This window comes from Pinus tabuliformis, chromosome J, assembly GCF_031772625.1.
Source record: "Pinus tabuliformis cultivar Carrire ecotype Pingquan chromosome J, CPIR1, whole genome shotgun sequence".
In the NCBI taxonomy this organism is placed as follows: Eukaryota; Viridiplantae; Streptophyta; class Pinopsida; order Pinales; family Pinaceae; genus Pinus; species Pinus tabuliformis.
Genome location: NC_142295.1, coordinates 977754039 through 977772272, shown reverse-complemented (window position 1 = coordinate 977772272; position 18234 = coordinate 977754039). Strand labels below are relative to the sequence as shown.

General features: G+C 37.1%; 1 pseudogene; it reads left to right on the top strand.

The window, feature by feature from the left end:
• The first annotated feature begins 2705 nt into the window (after positions 1-2705).
• LOC149230118 (protein transport protein SEC23 E pseudogene) lies at positions 2706-17348 on the top strand (annotated as a pseudogene).
• The last annotated feature ends 886 nt before the right edge of the window (positions 17349-18234 follow it).

Genomic DNA, 18234 nt, shown 5'->3' with positions numbered 1-18234 from the left:
CCAAAAACAAATTAAAATTCACTTAGGTTATAGAGTACACCTCATGAAATCATATGGATTACATTGTAAGCTTCAAGAACATCTATGTTACAAATGTGTATGAGGGTTGTTAGTATGCGATACACCCTCTATGTATTTAACGTAGTCATCACCATATGACTTACAACATCAATAGTTATGGGGCGGGAGTCATCTCCATAATTTACACATCTAGTCCTTCAAGGAATGGTGTTACAAAATGAGTAACCCAAGTGTAAAATAAAACCTACTCGAATTAGAACTATGCCATGACCATGATATAGCCTCACCAATGCTAAATTTAGACCAATAATAATAATAATAATAATTTAGGAGGGGGTGTTACAGGTATGGTACAAGATATTCAGTAATTGTTTCTGTTGTTATCTTCTGATATCTCTGTGATGGAGCTATGATAATATTCACAAACCATTTTTAAATAGTTGTGTACTCTGCAATTATGATATACCCTTTCATATGTGGCATGGTCTAAGATTTAGCATGTTGACCTCTTTAATGTAGGGTTTTCCTATTGCATTGTTGGTGACTTGCATTTCCATGGACATATTTTCTTGAATATCCTACAACTTCTCTAGGCTAAGATTGTTGTATCATGTAATCTAGCTTCTCTAGGATGACACTATTGTATCATGTAATCTATTGTATCATGTAAGCTAGTTGAGACCGATGATAAATTAAATTAGTTACCAATTTATTGTATAAGTTGAGGTCGATTGTTTTCCTTTAAAATTATGAATGGGATGATTGTTTTCATCTTGATTCTTAACCCAGTGATGATAACCTAAAGCATGGTGGTGAATCCTTGTTGTGAGTCCATTGTGTAGAATGTTCACAATTTGTGATTAAGAAGCATATGCAATTCCAAATTACAATTGTAGTTTGAACTAAAGCTTCTAGTAACTTTTAATTTACCAATGGTGCATGGACATCATAAGAAACATTCACAATAAAATATGAAGAACAATTGGGTACCTACTTCATATGCATTAAAAATTGCTTCTACTACTTAATGTGAATTACAAGCATAATCTTAGTTGGATGTCCAGTATATCTTAAACCAAAGTTTCATTTTATTTTTTAGTACTATTATATGTTATTGTATCCTACCTCATTTTATGGTTAGCAATGTAACCAAAATATGCATTATGCTATGTAACTAATACTAACATGTAATATTTCTTTTTTTGAAGAATGCTATAGGTAATTATCCCAAAGATGATGATCTAGACTATGTTAAACATACATTAAATATAGGAGACAATGATTATGAAGACAATTATAGCATTGGTGATGATGATGATGGTTATAGAAACCCTATTTCAACCTTTATATTGTAAAAGAAAAACATTATTGCAACCTTTATATAGTTAAAAAAAATACTTTAACCCTAATAATGTTCATTTCCTAACAAGGAAGTGCTCCATGTAAGAGAGATAGGAAAATACTATAGACACAAGACTCAACCCATGCTCAAGTAGACTTGGCTAGAAGGCAAATTGAAAAATATTTTTACGGGTTTTCACTTCGCCACATTGTGGACAATGCAAGCTTTGGACAACTAAGTATGACTATCTCTTATTTATATGCATATCCCTCATAATTAGACACCATGTAAACATTACTTTCTTTGCTTCTAACATTAGCATTTGGATGTTATGATATTGTTGAGATTACTAGGGTTTTTGTTGAGAAGTACCTATTTCTCTATGATAAACACAATTTGGCCTTTGTGATATTCCTCGTGTTTATCTTTCCAACCACTCAATGACTTTTCTTCTTTTATGACATGTGGAAGGGATTTGAGAAGAAAAAAAATAAAGAGACTCATTGTTACTTATTATTTATTAGGCATTTCTGAAATATTAATAAACTATTTTCTATTTTTTTCTCTATTTAATCATTTAACAAGTGAGTAGCTAAAAATCATAAAATTCTCATCAAACATTTATCAATATAATAATTATATTTAATTAATTTATAATTTTGACTTACAAACACAAACCAAAGAATGTTTTGACATAACCACACACTTACACATATAATTAAATGATAAAAACCCATTAATTATCCCAAACTTAGCTAACATTAACTGAAAATACCCACACCAATATCGCCCTCAACAACCCATAGAAACCCACACTCCACATAGAGTGTTTTGACATAACCACACACTTACACTTACAATTAAATGATAAAACCCATTAATTATCCCAAAATTAGCTAATTAAATGATAAAAGCACATTAATTATCCCAAACTTAGCTAATTTATAAATGATAAAAGCCAATTAATTATCCTAAACATTAACTAAAAATACCCACATCAATATCACCATCAACAACCCATAACGACCCACACTCCACATAAAAAAAAATTGCCTCAACAATTCACTTCATACTCTTTCCAAAGTGCGTTGTAGTCACCCATTAAACCACTGGGAACACCCCACCAAAAAAAGGAGGTGCCAAATACAAAAACAAACCGAGAAAAAAACACTACACACTACAAATTCAGCGTGGATAATCTTGGCTCAGTGGATCCATGATGGCCCAACTAGAGTTCGATCCACAACATATCTTACAATTCATAACTAAACAGATGTAGAGAACCTAGGACCTCCTTGACCCCTGATCGATTCGTAAAGTTGAGTTGAGAACGCCTTCAACAATGGCAGACTTCCTAGAGATGGAGAGTAGGGATGGCATAAGAATGACCTGGAACATGTGTCTGAGCTCCAAGATTGAAGCCAATAAGTATTTAATTCAGTTGGCAGTCATCTACAACCCTCTCCACACAACATCGGAGATGCTCATGCTGCATTACCCTCCTCTCTGCTGCAAATCCTGTCTCTACATTCTAAACCCTTACAGCCACGTGGATTACATGGCCAAGATTTTGTTGGCATTATGATACAATTGTTGTCCTTGATGGAAACTCACACAGATGACAGATCATAATGCAGCAGGTCAGTAGCAAAGAGTTGATGATCACACTACAAAGAATGAAGAAAGAAGAGTATATACGCAGGTTCACTATATACCAAGTCGCATACATATGTATGTTATACGCAGGTTCACTGTGTACCAAGTCGGGTATATACGCAGGTTTGCTATATACCAAGTAGGGTATACATGCAGGTTCACTATATACAAAAGCGCGTATACACGCGAGATTGCTGATCAAAATTCGCATATGCGTATGCATGCACTTTCATGCTTGGAAAAGCGCGTACATGTGGGAAAGCTTTTTTTGGGTCCGTGGTATTTAGACCTATGGTTTTGGTCCTTGGTATTGTGTCCGAAGTGTTGAACCCAGGTATTGGGTCCCTAGTATTGGTTCTCAATGGTTTTGGACCATGGTATTGAGTAAGGCCTAAGACTATAAAAGGAGAAGAAGATCATTAGAAAAATGCATTGAGAAAGTCTTGAATATCTGATGAAGTATGAGATCCAGTATGTAGGTTATGGGTTCATGATGCATTGCTTGATCTAAGCTAAGGAGGAATCTCAACGGTTGATGGAGAACAAGATCTAAGGAAAGATCAGGATCTAATGGCATGGAATGAATCATCTCTATACGGTTTGATCTTGTTTAGTCTAGATCTATATACTGACGCATGTAATGTTCTGTAAATGTTATGATCTGGGTATAACTCAAGTTTGGAATAGCTGCAAATCATGAATGAATATTTACAGATGTATATGCTAGTTGACTATGATAAAAGAGCGTACATACGCAGGTTACATACATCTAAGTAGCGTATACCATATGAGCTATGATGTTTGAAGTTACAGGTGTTTCTGGTTGTTGATGAGTTCTGATGACTATTTATTGGTGTCAGTATTCTACATATTCAGATTGGTTGATTATGTTTAGCTTCAGTATTGATGGATGAGATCTATAATGGATCAAGATCAGAATGACTTATGTTTATGTGATCTGATGAACTAGATCTGGTTGCTAACATACATATTATCTTTGTATATGTAATGATCTGGGTATGTCTAAAGTTAGGAAGTGGAGCGAAGTTATAAGTAAGTAATTAATGACATATACACTGGTGAAGTTGCGTATACATGCTGGTTCGACACTTCCAAGTAGCGTATGCACTCTGATGCATGATTTTTGATGATACAGTTGGTTTTGAATATTGTTGCAGAGTTCAGTGTTCTACTCTGTGTTCTGGTGACTGCATTTTGTTGACAGGGTTTCAGTGATTCAGTATTGGGTGATTCAGAGATTGATGATGCTAGTGTTGATTGATTGTGTGCTTCAATGATATTGATGGGTCCAGTATGAAAATTAGATGAAAAGTGGCCTTCAGATTATGATGTTGTGGTCCATGAGTATCCAGTCTGAAAATTTATGAAACGTGGTACCTAGAGGAAGAAAGAGAAGGTTGTAGCCTTCTGTAGGTCAGCACCTACGTACTAGTACATCAGCTAGTACAAGAGCTAAGGGGGTGATAGCTCCCTTCCAGTAGCAGCTGGAAAACGAGTAAAGGTTGGAGCATTTCAGTAGGCCGGCACCTACGTACTAGTAAATGGATTGGCTAGTACAAGAGCTAAGGGGGTTGTAGCTCCCTTCCAGGAGAGTCTGGAGAACGAGAGAAGGTTGTAGCCTTCTGCAGATAGAAGCCTGTGTACTGGTATAAGACTGCACGAGTACAAAACCATTGTAAAAGAAGTTTCTTATTAAAAAGAAGATTGAGACGACTTGCAGCAGGTGGTTTTCACCCACATTGTGTTTCCACCTTACATCATGGTGTTCATGTGTGCTTCTTGTGTGTGATGATCTATTCTATTTTACTGCTCCTGTTTACTGTTCATATGGTTAATAATGTTTGATGCACTCATTAAGGATCAACTAACTGAATCATAAGTTTACTGGATATACGCTTTTTGCATTACACACAGTTGCATATACACACAGTTTGCCTTAACTGAAGTAGCGTATATGAATCTTAATATGGAAATGAAAAAGTTTTATTGATTTAATAATACTGATTCACCCCCCCCCCCCCTTCTCAGTATTATTTCCAACAATTGGTTTCAGAGCAGGTCCTTTTGTAGAATCTTGATCGCTTGAAGGAGATCCGTAGATCAATGGGAAAGAAGCTTAAGAAGAAAGCGCCTAAGAAGAAGAAGACATCGCAGAAAAGCTATGACAGTGGGAGAATCGATTGGGGAATATGTGGAAGAAGCACCTCAGATTCAGAATCACTTCAGAATGAAGATGAACAAGCAAAAGAACTAGCAGGTATGAATTTGTTATACTCTGGTGATACATTTATCCATCCATTTGAAGATGATGAAAGTGATAGCGAAACAACTGCATTTGCTCTTATAGGTGAGAAAGAAAGATATCAAATAGAGGCAGAATTTAAAAGGCTTACAGACAAAATTAGAGATCAACAAGATCTATTGAACAAAAGGGAATGTGCCTTCAAAGAAGAAGCTACCAAACTAAAAGATCAACTAAAGGAAGGAAACAAGGTAAGAAAGTTATTCAAGGACAAGGAAGATTAATGTCAAAAGTTGTAGGATGAAGTGACATCATTAAGAAATGAAGTCAATGAAAGGAGCACAACAATCAAGAAACTCAGAGATAGATCCAGTTACTATGAAAGTCTTGAAGCTACTATCCTCTCGCTAAAAGAAGATCTTGAAGAATCAAATAAGCAGAATAAAGAACTACCCCAAGCTCTTGAAAAACAAGAAAACAAAGTTCTTGAACTAAGACATCAGTTGGAAGAAGGAAGAAAAGCTGAAGAAAACATGAAGAATCAGTGTCATGAAAAGGAGGAGCAACATCAGATTGAGGTAAATATTCTAAAAGATAACTTAGAAGAAAAGGATAAGCTCTTACGATTTCAAGATAGTACTAAGATCTTGGGTGATATTCTTAGTAGTCAAGGGTCTCATGCTATCAAAACTAGCCTTGGTTTTTATGAATCTGTTGAAGATGAATCTAGCTCACAAGGAGAGGCAAGGAATTCTAATGAGAAATCTAAAATAATCAACAAGGAGATGAGAGGACAACCCCATCAACAACCAAGGAAAGAAGTTCTTCAAAGAAATTCTTTTACTCCTCCTATGAATAATGTTGAATGTTATGTATGTCATAGTCTTGGACATGTTGCAGCCAGATGCAGAAGAAGAATGGTTCAAGACCATCACACAGAAAGACCATCACGTTCCAAGTACTTTAAGGGATATTGCTTTACTTGCAATATGTTTGGTCACAAAGCTGTTGATTGCTACATAAGGAATATGAAACATGTGAGATGTTATGCATGTAACAAGCTTGGACATATAGCTAAGGATTGCACGAACAAAGTACGGGCACCATACCAAAAGGAGAAAACATCATCACACTTGAAGATATGGAAGAAGAAGGAAGTTCAGTCAGAAAGATGTGGTACAGCACAATATACAGACATAACAGACTCAGAGGGAGCTGAAAGTGTAAAACTTCAGTGTCCTAAATCTCATACGCAAGTTTCATAAAGGGAAGTCACGTATATACGTAAGTTAGTTACTACACAGTCGCATATATTTTAGTTTGAGGAAAAGCAGTAGGGACAGGCTTAGAAAAAGGGTCTGATATGATTCAGTCCATTATTTTCTCTATTTGATAACAGTTACAATCTACTGATGATGTGTGGAAAATGTCTTGACACTTATGGCACAGGTTCAGGGGGAGCATATGCTTTTAATAATGCATTGTTGGCATTATGGTTAGTAGTCCTTGGTAATGATGCTTATATGGCTAAATGATATATCTTGCTATGATGTGGTTATGAGTTATCCATGACAAAATCTCATATGATTCTTAGGGTTACATAGTTGATGTTCATATCAGATTTGTGGTTGATTCTCTGATGATGCTAATATGGTGCTTACATGGTGATCTTCATAAGGATAACGAGAAGTACAAATCTTGAATACACATCTTCATTACTCGATGATGAGTCACTCATATGTTGCTGTCATTATATGCATAAAGATCATATAATACAGTCATGATGCAGGATTCCTATAGTTCTTGGCACTCATGTGGATGAGGATTGCTACTGATTGATGATATCAAGAAGTCTTGACAAATGATCTTGAACTCAAGATACATAGTGCTGGCTACATGAATGATTACTCAAAGTTGCATTGTTGGAGACATGATGATGATGAGTTCTTACCTATGTGATGATAGGTTGATATTTACATATGTTGATTGATGCAGATGTTCCCAAAGTGATAATACTTGGATCATACAGATCTTGATGAGACAGCTATGGTGTTTTTCACACATGATATAATGTGAATGATTTTGTTGCTGGTCTAGATGTTGTTGATAGATGCTTATAGAGCAGATCATACATTGTGTATGATAGTTGCTGATGACTATCATGGTCTTATTTAGATGATTGGCCACTGTTATAAATGACATGTAAAGGTCATATCAAAACTCATGATGTAATAGTTTGTCTCTATCTATTGTAGTCACTTGATGAATCCCTTTTGGTCATATGATGTAATTTGTACCCCCACAATGCATGGGAAAGATGATGTAATATTTCAGTCATGTATAAACAATTGGTATCTGGTGTATCCCCACTTGGTTGGGTGATGGATGTATGTATGAGTCTTTGGTGATAGGAAGGTCATTTATGATAGAGTCATGATCTTCTTGTAGAACATCTTCTTGCAGACCTTGTTTACAGTCAGGTGGAGCATGAACAGCACACTTCAGCAGAGCAGAGATTTCAGCATGTACTCAGAGGGAGCATGGACAGATTGGTACACCTTGGCATATACAAAGGGGTAGCTCATTCAGAGATTTCAGCAGGTACTCAAGGGGAGTATGGACAGTGGAATGTTTATCAAGGAAAGAGAATATCTTGGTCCGCCCTTTGCCCTTGATGTCAAAGGGGGAGAGTGATTTGGTGTTGTTGCCATCAAGTCCAAAGGGGGAGATTGTTGGCATTATGATGCATGTGTTGTACTTGATGGCAACCCACTCGTAGAAGAACAACTCACTTATATATAACTAGATGAATCTACAGAAGAGATATCAGATGTGACAGAATACATGGGATGCAGGACAGCTCAAAGGAATCAGATGACAGTTCTCAGTACGAAAAGTTAGCTTTGCCATCATGTCCAAAGGGGGAGATTGTTGGCATTATGATATAAGTTTTGTCCTTGATGGCAACTCACACAGATGACAAATCATAGTGCAGCAGGTCAGTAGCAAAGATTTGATGATCAGACTACAAAGAATGAAGAAAGAAGAGTATATACGCAGGTTCACTATATACCAAGTCGCATACATATGCAGGTTATACGCAGGTTCACTATGTACCAAGTCGCATATATACGCTATATACCAAGTAGGGTATACACGCAGGTTCACTATATACAAAGGCACATATACACGCGAGATTGTTGATCAAAAGTCGCGTATACATATGCACGCACTTTCATGCATGGAAAAGTGCGTACATGTGGGAAAGATTATTTTTGGGTCCGTGGTATTTAGACCTATGCTTTTGGTCCTTGGTATTGCGTCCAAAGTGTTGAACCCAGGTATTGGGTCCCTAGTATTGGTTCTCAATGGTTTTGGACCATGGTATTGAGTAAGGCCTAAGACTATAAAAGGAGAAGAAGATCATTAGGCAAATGCATTGAGAAAGTCTTGAATATATGATGAAGTATGAGATCCAGTATGCAGGTTATGGGTTCATGATGCATTGCTTGATCTAAGCTAAGGAGGAATCTCAACGATTGATGGAGAACAAGATCTAAGGAAAGATCGGGATCTAATGGCATGGAATGAATCATCTCTATACGGTTTGATCTTGTTTAGTCTAGATCTGTATACTGACGCATGTAATTTTCTGTAAATGTTATGATCTGGGTATAACTCAAGTTTGGAATAGCTGCAAATCATGAATGAATATTTACAGATGTATACGTTGGTTGACTATGATAAAAGAGCGTACATATGCAGGTTAGATACATTTAAGTAGCATATACCATATGAGATATGATGTTTGAAGTTATAGGTGTTTCTGGTTGTTGATGAGTTCTGATGACTGTTTATTGGTGTCAGTATTCTGCATATTCAGATTGGTTGATTATGTTTAGCTTCAGTATTGATGGATGAGATCTATAATGGATCAAGATCAGAATGACTTATGTTTATGTGATCTGATGAACTAGATCTGGTTGCTAACATACATATTATCTTTGTATATGTAATGATCTGGGTATGTCTGAAGTGAGGAAGTGGAGCGAATTTATAAGTAAGTAATTAATGACATATACGCTGGTGAAGTTGCGTATACATGCTGGTTCGGCACTTCCAAGTAGCGTATGCACTCCGATGCATGATTTTTGATGATAGAGTTGGTTTTGAATATTGTTGCAGAGTTCAGTGTTCTACTCTGTGTTCTGGTGATTGCATTTTGTTGATAGGGTTTCAGTGATTCAGTATTGGGTGATTCAGAGATTGATGATGCTAGTGTTGATTGATTGTGTGCTTCAATGATATTGATGGGTCCAGTATGAAAACTAGATGAAAAGTGGCCTTCAGATTATGAAGTTGTATTCCATGAGTATCCAATCTGAAAATTTATGAAATGGGGTACCTGGAGGAAGAAAGAGAAGGTTGTAGCCTTCTGTAGGTCAGCACCTACGTACTAGTACATTAGCTAGTACAAGAGCTAAGGGGGTGATAGCTCCATTCCAGTAGCAGCTGGAAAATGAGTTAAGGTTGGAGAATTTCAGTAGGCCGGCACCTACATACTAGTAAATGGATCGGCTAGTACAAGAGCTAAGGGGGTTGTAGCTCCCTTCAAGGAGAGTCTGGAGAACGAGAGAAGGTTGTAGCCTTCTGCAGGTAGAAGCCTACGTACTGGTATAAGACTGCACCAGTACAGAACCATTGTAAAAGAAGTTTCTTATTAAAAATAAGATTGAGACAACTTGCAGCAGGTGGTTTTCACCCACATTGGGTTTCCACCTTACATCATGGTGTTCATGTGTGCTTCTTGTGTGTGATGATCTATTCTATTTTACTGCTCCTGTTTATTGTTCATATGGTTAATAATGTTCTGATGCACTCATTAAGGATCAACTAACTGAATCATAAGTTTACTAGAAATACGCTTTTTTCATTACACACAGTTGCATATACACGCGGTTTACCTTAACTGAAGTAGCGTATATGAATCTTAATATGGAAATGAAAAAGTTTTATTGATTTAATAATACTGACTCACCCCCCCCCCCCCCTCAGTATTATTTCCAACAATTGGTTTCAGAGCAGGTCCTTTTGTAGAAGCTTGATCACTTGAAGGAGATCCATAGACCAATGGGAAAGAAGCTTAAGAAGAAAGAGCCTAAGAAGAAGAAGACATCGCAGAAGAGCTATGACAGTGGGAGAATCGATTGGTTAATATGTGGAAGAAGCACCTCAGATTCAGAATCACTTCAGAATGAAGATGAACAAGCAAAAGAACTAGCAGGTATGAATTTGTTATACTCTGGTGATACATTTATCCATCCATTTGAAGATGATGAAAGTGATAGTGAAACAATTGAATTTTCTCTTATGGGTGAGCAAGAAAGATATCAAATAGAGGCAGAATTTAAAAGGCTTACAGACAAAATTAGAGATCAACAAGATCTATTGAACAAAAGGGAATGTGCCTTCAAATAAGAAGCTACCAAACTAAAAGATCAACTAGAGGAAGGAAACAAGGTAATAAAGTTATTCAAGGACAAGGAAGATCAATGTCAAAAGGTGCAGGATGAAGTGACATCATTATGAAATGAAATCAATGAAAGGAGCACAACAATCAAGAAACTCAGAGATAGATCTAGTTACTATGAAAGTCTTGAAGCTATGATCCTCTCGCTAAAAGAAGATCTTGAAGAATCAAATAAGCAGAATAAAGAACTACTCCAAGCTCTTTAAAAACAAGAAAATGAAGTTCTTGAACTAAGACATCAGTCGGAAGAAGGAAGAAAAGCTGAAGAAAACATGAAGAAGCAGTGTCATGAAAAGGAGGAGCAACATCAGATTGAGGTAAATATTCTAAAAGATAACTTAGAAGAAAAGGATAAGCTCTTACGATTTCAAGATAGTACTAAGATCTTGGATGATATTCTTAGTAGTCAAAGTTCTCTGCTATCAAAAATGGCCTTGGTTTTTATGAATCTGTTGAAGATGAATCTAGCTCACAAGGAGAGGCAAGGAATTCTAATGAGAAATCTAAAATAATCAACAAGGAGATTAGAGGACAACCCCATCAACAGCCAAGGAAAGAAATTCTTCAAAGAAATTCTGTTACTCCTCCTATGAATAATGTTGAATGTTATGTATGTCATAATCTTGGACATGTTGCAGCCAGATGTAGAAGAAGAATGGTTCAAGACAATCACACAGAAATACCATCACATTCTAGGTACTTTAAGGGATATTGCTTTGCTTGTAATATGTTTGGTCACAGAGCTATTGATTACTACATAAGGAATATGAAACATGTGAGATGTTATGCATGTAACATGCTTGGACATATAGCTAAGGATTGCAGGAACAAAGTACGGGCACCATACCAAAAGGAGAAAACATCATCACACTTGAAGATATGGAAGAAGAAGGAAGTTCTGTCAGAAAGATGTGGCACAGCACAATATACAGACATAACAGACTCAGAGGGAGCTAAAAGTGTAAAACTTCAGTGTCCTAAATCTCATACGCAAGTTTCAAAAAGAGAAGTCGCGTATATACGTGAGTTAGTTACTGCACAGTCGTGTATATGTTATTTTGAGGAAAAGCAGTAGGGACAGGCTCAGAAAAAGGGTCTGATATGATTTAGTCCATTATTTGCTCTGTTTGATAATGCTTACAATCTACTGATGATGTGTGGAAAATGTCTTGACACTTATGGCACAGGTTCAGGGGGAGCATATGCTTTTAATAATGCATTGTTGGCATTATGGTTAGTAGTCCTTAGTAATGATGCTTATATGGCTAAATGATATATCTTGCTATGATATGGTTATGAGTTATCCATGACAGAATCTCATATGATTCTTGGGGTTACATAGTTGATGTTCAGATCAGATTTGTGGTTGATTCTTTGATGATGCATATATTTTGCTTAAATGGTGATCTTCATAAGAATAAGGAGAAGTACAAAGCTTGAATACACATCTTCATTACTCGATGATGAGTCACTCATATGATGTTGTCATCATATGCATAAAGATCATATAATATAGTTATGATGCAGGATTCCTATAGTTCTTGGCGCTCATGTGGATGAGGATTGTTGCTGATTGATGATATCAAGAAGTCTTGACAAATGATCTTGAGCGCAAGATACATAGTGCTGGCTACATGAATGATTACTCAAAGTTGCATTGTTGGAGATATGATGATGATGAGTTCTTACCTATATGATGATAGGTTGATATTTACATATGTTGATTGATGCAGATGTTCCCAAAGTGATGATACTTGGATCATACAGATCTTGATGAGACATCTATGGTGTTTTTCACATATGATATAATGTGAATGATTTTGTTGCTAGTCTAGATGTTGTTGACAGATGCTTATGGAGCAGATCATACATTGTGTATGATAGTTGCTGATGACTATCATGGTCTTATTTAGATGATTGATCACTATTATAAATGACATGTAAAGGTCATATCAAAACTCATGATGTAATAGTTTGTCTCTATCTATTGTAGTCACTTGATGAATCCCTTTTGGTCATATGATGTAATTTGTACCCCCACAATGCATGGGAAAGATGATGTAATATTTCAGTCATGTATAAACAATTGGTATCTGGTGTATCCCCACTTGGTTGGGTGATGGATGTACGTATGAGTCTTTGGTGATAGGAAGGTCATTTATGATAGATTCATGCTCTTCTTGTAGAACATCTTCTTGCAAACCTTGTTTACAATCAGGGGGAGCATGAACAACACACTACAGCAGAGCAGAGATTTCAGCATGTACTCAGAGGGAGCATGGACAGATTGGTACACCTTGGCATATACAAAGGGGCAGCTCGTTCAGAGATTTCAGCAGGTACTTAGGGGGAGTATGGACAGCGAAATGTTTATCAAGGAAAGAGAATATCTTGGTCCGCCCCTTTCCCTTGATGTCAAACGGGGAGAGTGATTTGGTGTTGTTGCCATCAAGTCCAAAGGGGGAGATTGTTGGAATTATGATGCATGTGTTGTACTTGATGGCAACCCACTCGTAGAAGAACAACTCACTTATATATAACTAGATGAATCTATAGAAGAGATATCAGATGTGAAAAAATACATGGGATGCAAGACAGCTCAAAGGAATCAGATGACAGTTCTCAGTACGACAAGTTAGCTTTGCCATCAAGTCCAAAGGGGGAGATTGTTGACATTATGATACAAGTGTTGTCCTTGATGGCAACTCACACAGATGACAGATCATAGTGCAGCAGGTCAGTAGCAAAGAGTTGATGATCAGACTACAAAGAATGAATAAAGAAGAGTATATACGCAGGTTCACTATATACCAAGTCGTGTACATATGCAGGTTATACGCAGGTTCACTATGTACCAAGTCGCGTATATACGTAGGTTCGCTATATACCAAGTAGGATATACACGCAGGTTATACACGCAGGTTCACTATATACAAAGGCGTGTATACACGCAAGATTGCTGATCAAAAGTCGCGTATGCGTATGCACGCACTTTCATGCACGGAAAAGCGCATACTTGTGGGAAAGATTATTTTTGGGTCCATGGTATTTAGACCTATGGTTTTGGTCCTTAGTGTTGCGTCCAAAGTGTTGAACCCAGGTATTGGGTCCCTAGTATTATTTCTCAATGGTTTTGGACCATGGTATTGAGTAAGGCCTAAGACTATAAAAGGAGAAGAAGATCATTAGGAAAATGCATTGAGAAAGTCTTGAATATCTGATGAAGTATGAGATCCAGTATGCAGGTTATGGGTTCATGATGCATTGCTTGATCTAAGCTAAGGAGGAATATCAATGGGTGATGGATGTATGTATGAGTCTTTGGTGATAGGAAGGTCATTTATGATAGAGTCATGCTCTTCTTGTAGAACATCTTTTTGCAGACCTTGTTTACAGTCAGGGGGAGCATGAACAGCACACTTCAGCAGAGCAGAGATTTCAGCATGTACTCAGAGGGAGCATGGACAGATTGGTACACCTTGGCATATACAAAGGGGCAGCTCATTCAGAGATTTCAGCAGGTACTCAAGGGGAGTATGGACAACGGAATGTTTATCAAGGAAAGAGAATATCTTGGTCCACCCTTTGCCCTTGATGTCAAAGGGGGAGAGTGATTTGGTGTTGTTGCCATCAAGTCCAAAGGGGGAGATTGTTGGCATTATGATGCATGTGTTGTACTTGATGGCAACCCACTCATAGAAGAACAACTCACTTATATATAACTAGATGAATCTACAGAAGAGATATCAGATGTGACAGAATACATGGGATGCAGGACAGCTCAAAGGAATCAGATGACAGTTCTCAATACGACAAGTTAGCTTTGCCATCAAGTCCAAAGGGGGAGATTGTTGGCATTATGATACAAGTGTTGTCCTTGATGGCAACTCACACAAATGACAGATCATAGTGCAGCAGGTCAATAGCAAAGAGTTGATGATCAGACTACAAAGAATGAAGAAAGAAGAGTATATACGCAGGTTCACTATATACCAAGTCGCGTACATATGTAGGTTATATGCAGGCTTACTATGTACCCAGTCACGTATATACGCAGGTTCGCTATAAACCAAGTAGGGTATACACACAGGTTCACTATATACAAAGGCGCGTATACATGCGAGATTGCTGATCAAAAGTCGCGTATGCGTATGCACACACTTTCATGCATGGAAAAGTATGTACATGTGGGAAAGCTTATTTTTGGGTCCGTGGTATTTAGACCTATGGTTTTGGTCCTTGGTATTGCATCTGAAGTGTTGAACCCAAGTATTGGGTCCCTAGTATTGGTTCTCAATGGTTTTGGACCATGGTATTGAGTAAGGCCTAAGACTATAAAAGGAGAAGAAGATCATTAGGCAAATGCATTGAGAAAGTCTTGAATATCTGATGAAGTATGAGATCCAGTATGCAGGTTATGGGTTCATGATGCATTGCTTGATCTAAGATAAGGAGGAGTCTCAACGGTTGATGGAGAACAAGATCTAAGGAAAGATTGGGATCTAATGGCATGGAATGAATCATCTCTATACGGTTTGATCTTGTTTAGTCTAGATCTGTATACTGATGCATGTAATGTTCTATAAATGTTATGATCTGGGTATAACTCAAGTTTGGAATAGCTGCAAATCATGAATGAATATTTACAGATGTATACGCTGGTTGACTATGATAAAAGAGCATACATACGCAGGTTAGATAGATCTAAGTAGTGTATACCATATGAGCTATGATGTTTGAAGTTACAGGTGTTTCTGGTTGTTGATGAGTTCTGATGACTGTTTATTGGTGTCAGTATTCTACATATTCAGATTGGTTGATTATGTTTAGCTTCAGTATTGATGGATGAGATCTACAATGGATCAGGATCAAAATGACTTATGTTTATGTGATCTGATTAACTAGATCTGGTTGCTAACATACATATTATATTTGTATATGTAATGATCTGGGTATGTCTGAAGTCAGGAAGTGGAGCGAAGTTATAAGTAAGTAATTAATGACATATACGCTGGTGAAGTTTCATATACATGCTGGTTCGGTACTTCCAAGTAGCGTATGCACTCTGATGCATGATTTTTGATGATATAGTTGGTTCTGAATATTGTTGCAGAATTCAGTGTTCTGCTCTGTGTTCTGGTGACTACATTTTGTTGACAGGGTTTCAGTGATTCAGTATTGGGTGATTCATAGATTGATGATACTAGTGTTGATTGATTGTGTGCTTCAATGATATTGATGGGTCCAGTATGAAAATTAGATGAAAAGTGGCCTTCAGATTATGATGTTGTGGTCCACGAGTATCCAGTCTGAAAATTTATGAAATGTGGTACCTGGAGGAAGAAAGAGAAGGTTGTAGCCTTCTGTAGGTCGGCACCTATGTACTAGTACATCAGCTAGTACAAGAGCTAAGGGGGTGATAGCTCCCTTCTAGTAGCAGCTGGAAAATGAGTTAAGGTTGGAGCATTTCAGTAGGCCAGCACCTACGTACTAGTAAATGGATCGGCTAGTACAAGAGCTAAGGGGGTTGTAGCTCCCTTCCAGGAGAGTCTAAAGAACGAGAGAAGGTTGTAGCCTTCTACAGGTAGAGGCCTGCGTACTAGTATAAGACTGCACCAATACAGAACCATTGTAAAAGAAGTTTCTTATTAAAAAGAAGATTGAGACGACTTGCAGCAGGTGGTTTTCACCCACATTGGGTTTCCACCTTACATCATGGTGTTCATGTGTGCTTCTTGTGTGTGATGATCTATTCTATTTTACTACTCTTGTTTACTGTTCATATGGTTAATAATGTTCTGATGCACTCATTAAGGGTCAACTAATTGAATCATAAGTTTACTGGATATACACTTTTTGCATTACACACAGTTGCGTATACACGCAGTTTGTCTTAACTGAAGTAGCGTATATGAATCTTAATATGGAAATGAAAAAGTTTTATTGATTTAATAATACTGATTCACCCCCCCCCCCTCTCAGTATTATTTCCAACAGAATTTCCTATGCTCCTTTTGTTACCAGCGGAACCATTTTCCCTGACACAATTCCATGATCAAAGAGAGCAATGTCCCTTCCAAGATTTTCCTGTATTATATGACCATAGAGTATGCGATTCCCAGCGACTAGGCTTCGAACCTGAACCCCATCTTTCTGTTCATGTTGGATACCTATGTGATCGAAGAGGAATTGGGGTGCGTGAAATCGGTCCTATGCCAGGCCGTAAATTTGCTTCTAGAGAATGCTCTGGCGGGGTTGATTACATTCGGGACTCATGTTCATGTATGAAAATTGGGGTTTTCATATCTATTCAAAACTTATGTTTTTAGCGATTCAAAGGAGATTTCGAAAGAACAAATTTGGGATCAGCTAGGGCTTACGTGGCCTCGACCTAGATTTCTAAAGTAAGCGACTATCGGTGGGATTCCAGGTGGAGGGGTTTTGAATGGTGTTAATGCTGGGGTTTCAATCGGTTCTTGCTTGTGGTGTTAGATTGCGAATACACATTGAATTTTGTGTGTACCTGTGGTCCTTGATTGTTTTTTCTTTTGATCTCTGATGGAGTTTGTTTGAATTGGGTTCCATTTCATTCATTTTGGAAGCCCGATACTTCGTGCTTTAAAGTGAACATGTCAAGCCATTGTTACATCAATAATTACATCAAAATAGACTTTCGCCAACCTACCCATGCAAATAAAGCAATCACACGAGATCTAATTCCTATCTCTATTTTTTCTCATATTTTTCTTAATGCAGTTAGACATTTGTGCCCCTTTTAGTGTTTTGTTTTTTATCTCTGAGGGAGTAGCCAGAATTTCTTATCCAGATAGCAGATCAACCTCTTTACTTTTGTATTTTAGCCTATACTTTTTCATGAAAACCATATTGATCTTGAAAATCTTATAACTGAGTTGTTTGATTGCATAAACAAGATGTTGAAAATTCAATGTCATTCATCCAATTCTCTGATTAAAATTTTTTTATATTCAACTTTGATTCTAAGAGAAGAAGTTTTTATATTCAACTTTGATTCTAAGAGAAGAGGTCTTATAGACCAAGTAGGTGGAAAAGGATTGAAAAGTAAACATAACCTTCATTATAATTGGAAAAAACTTGAATCTTACATCACTAAAAGGGATGCAATTGTCATGTCATAAAATTAAGCATGTCAAGGCATTATTGCCTTAAAATAGCATATCTTAACCAACCCATGCAAGAAATGCATGGGGATGAGGTCTAGCTCTCCTTTCTTATGTAGGTAGGGGGACTTAACATGAATTCTTTGTGGCCCCAGGGCATGTTGCTCATGATGTACATATATATTTAAAAAATAAGCTAGTGATGAGATTCTTATTGTAAATGGTTGGGTGCTCTAGAGTTTGTTCTCCCTTACTAATTGGAAATTTGTTCATGAGGCCTCTT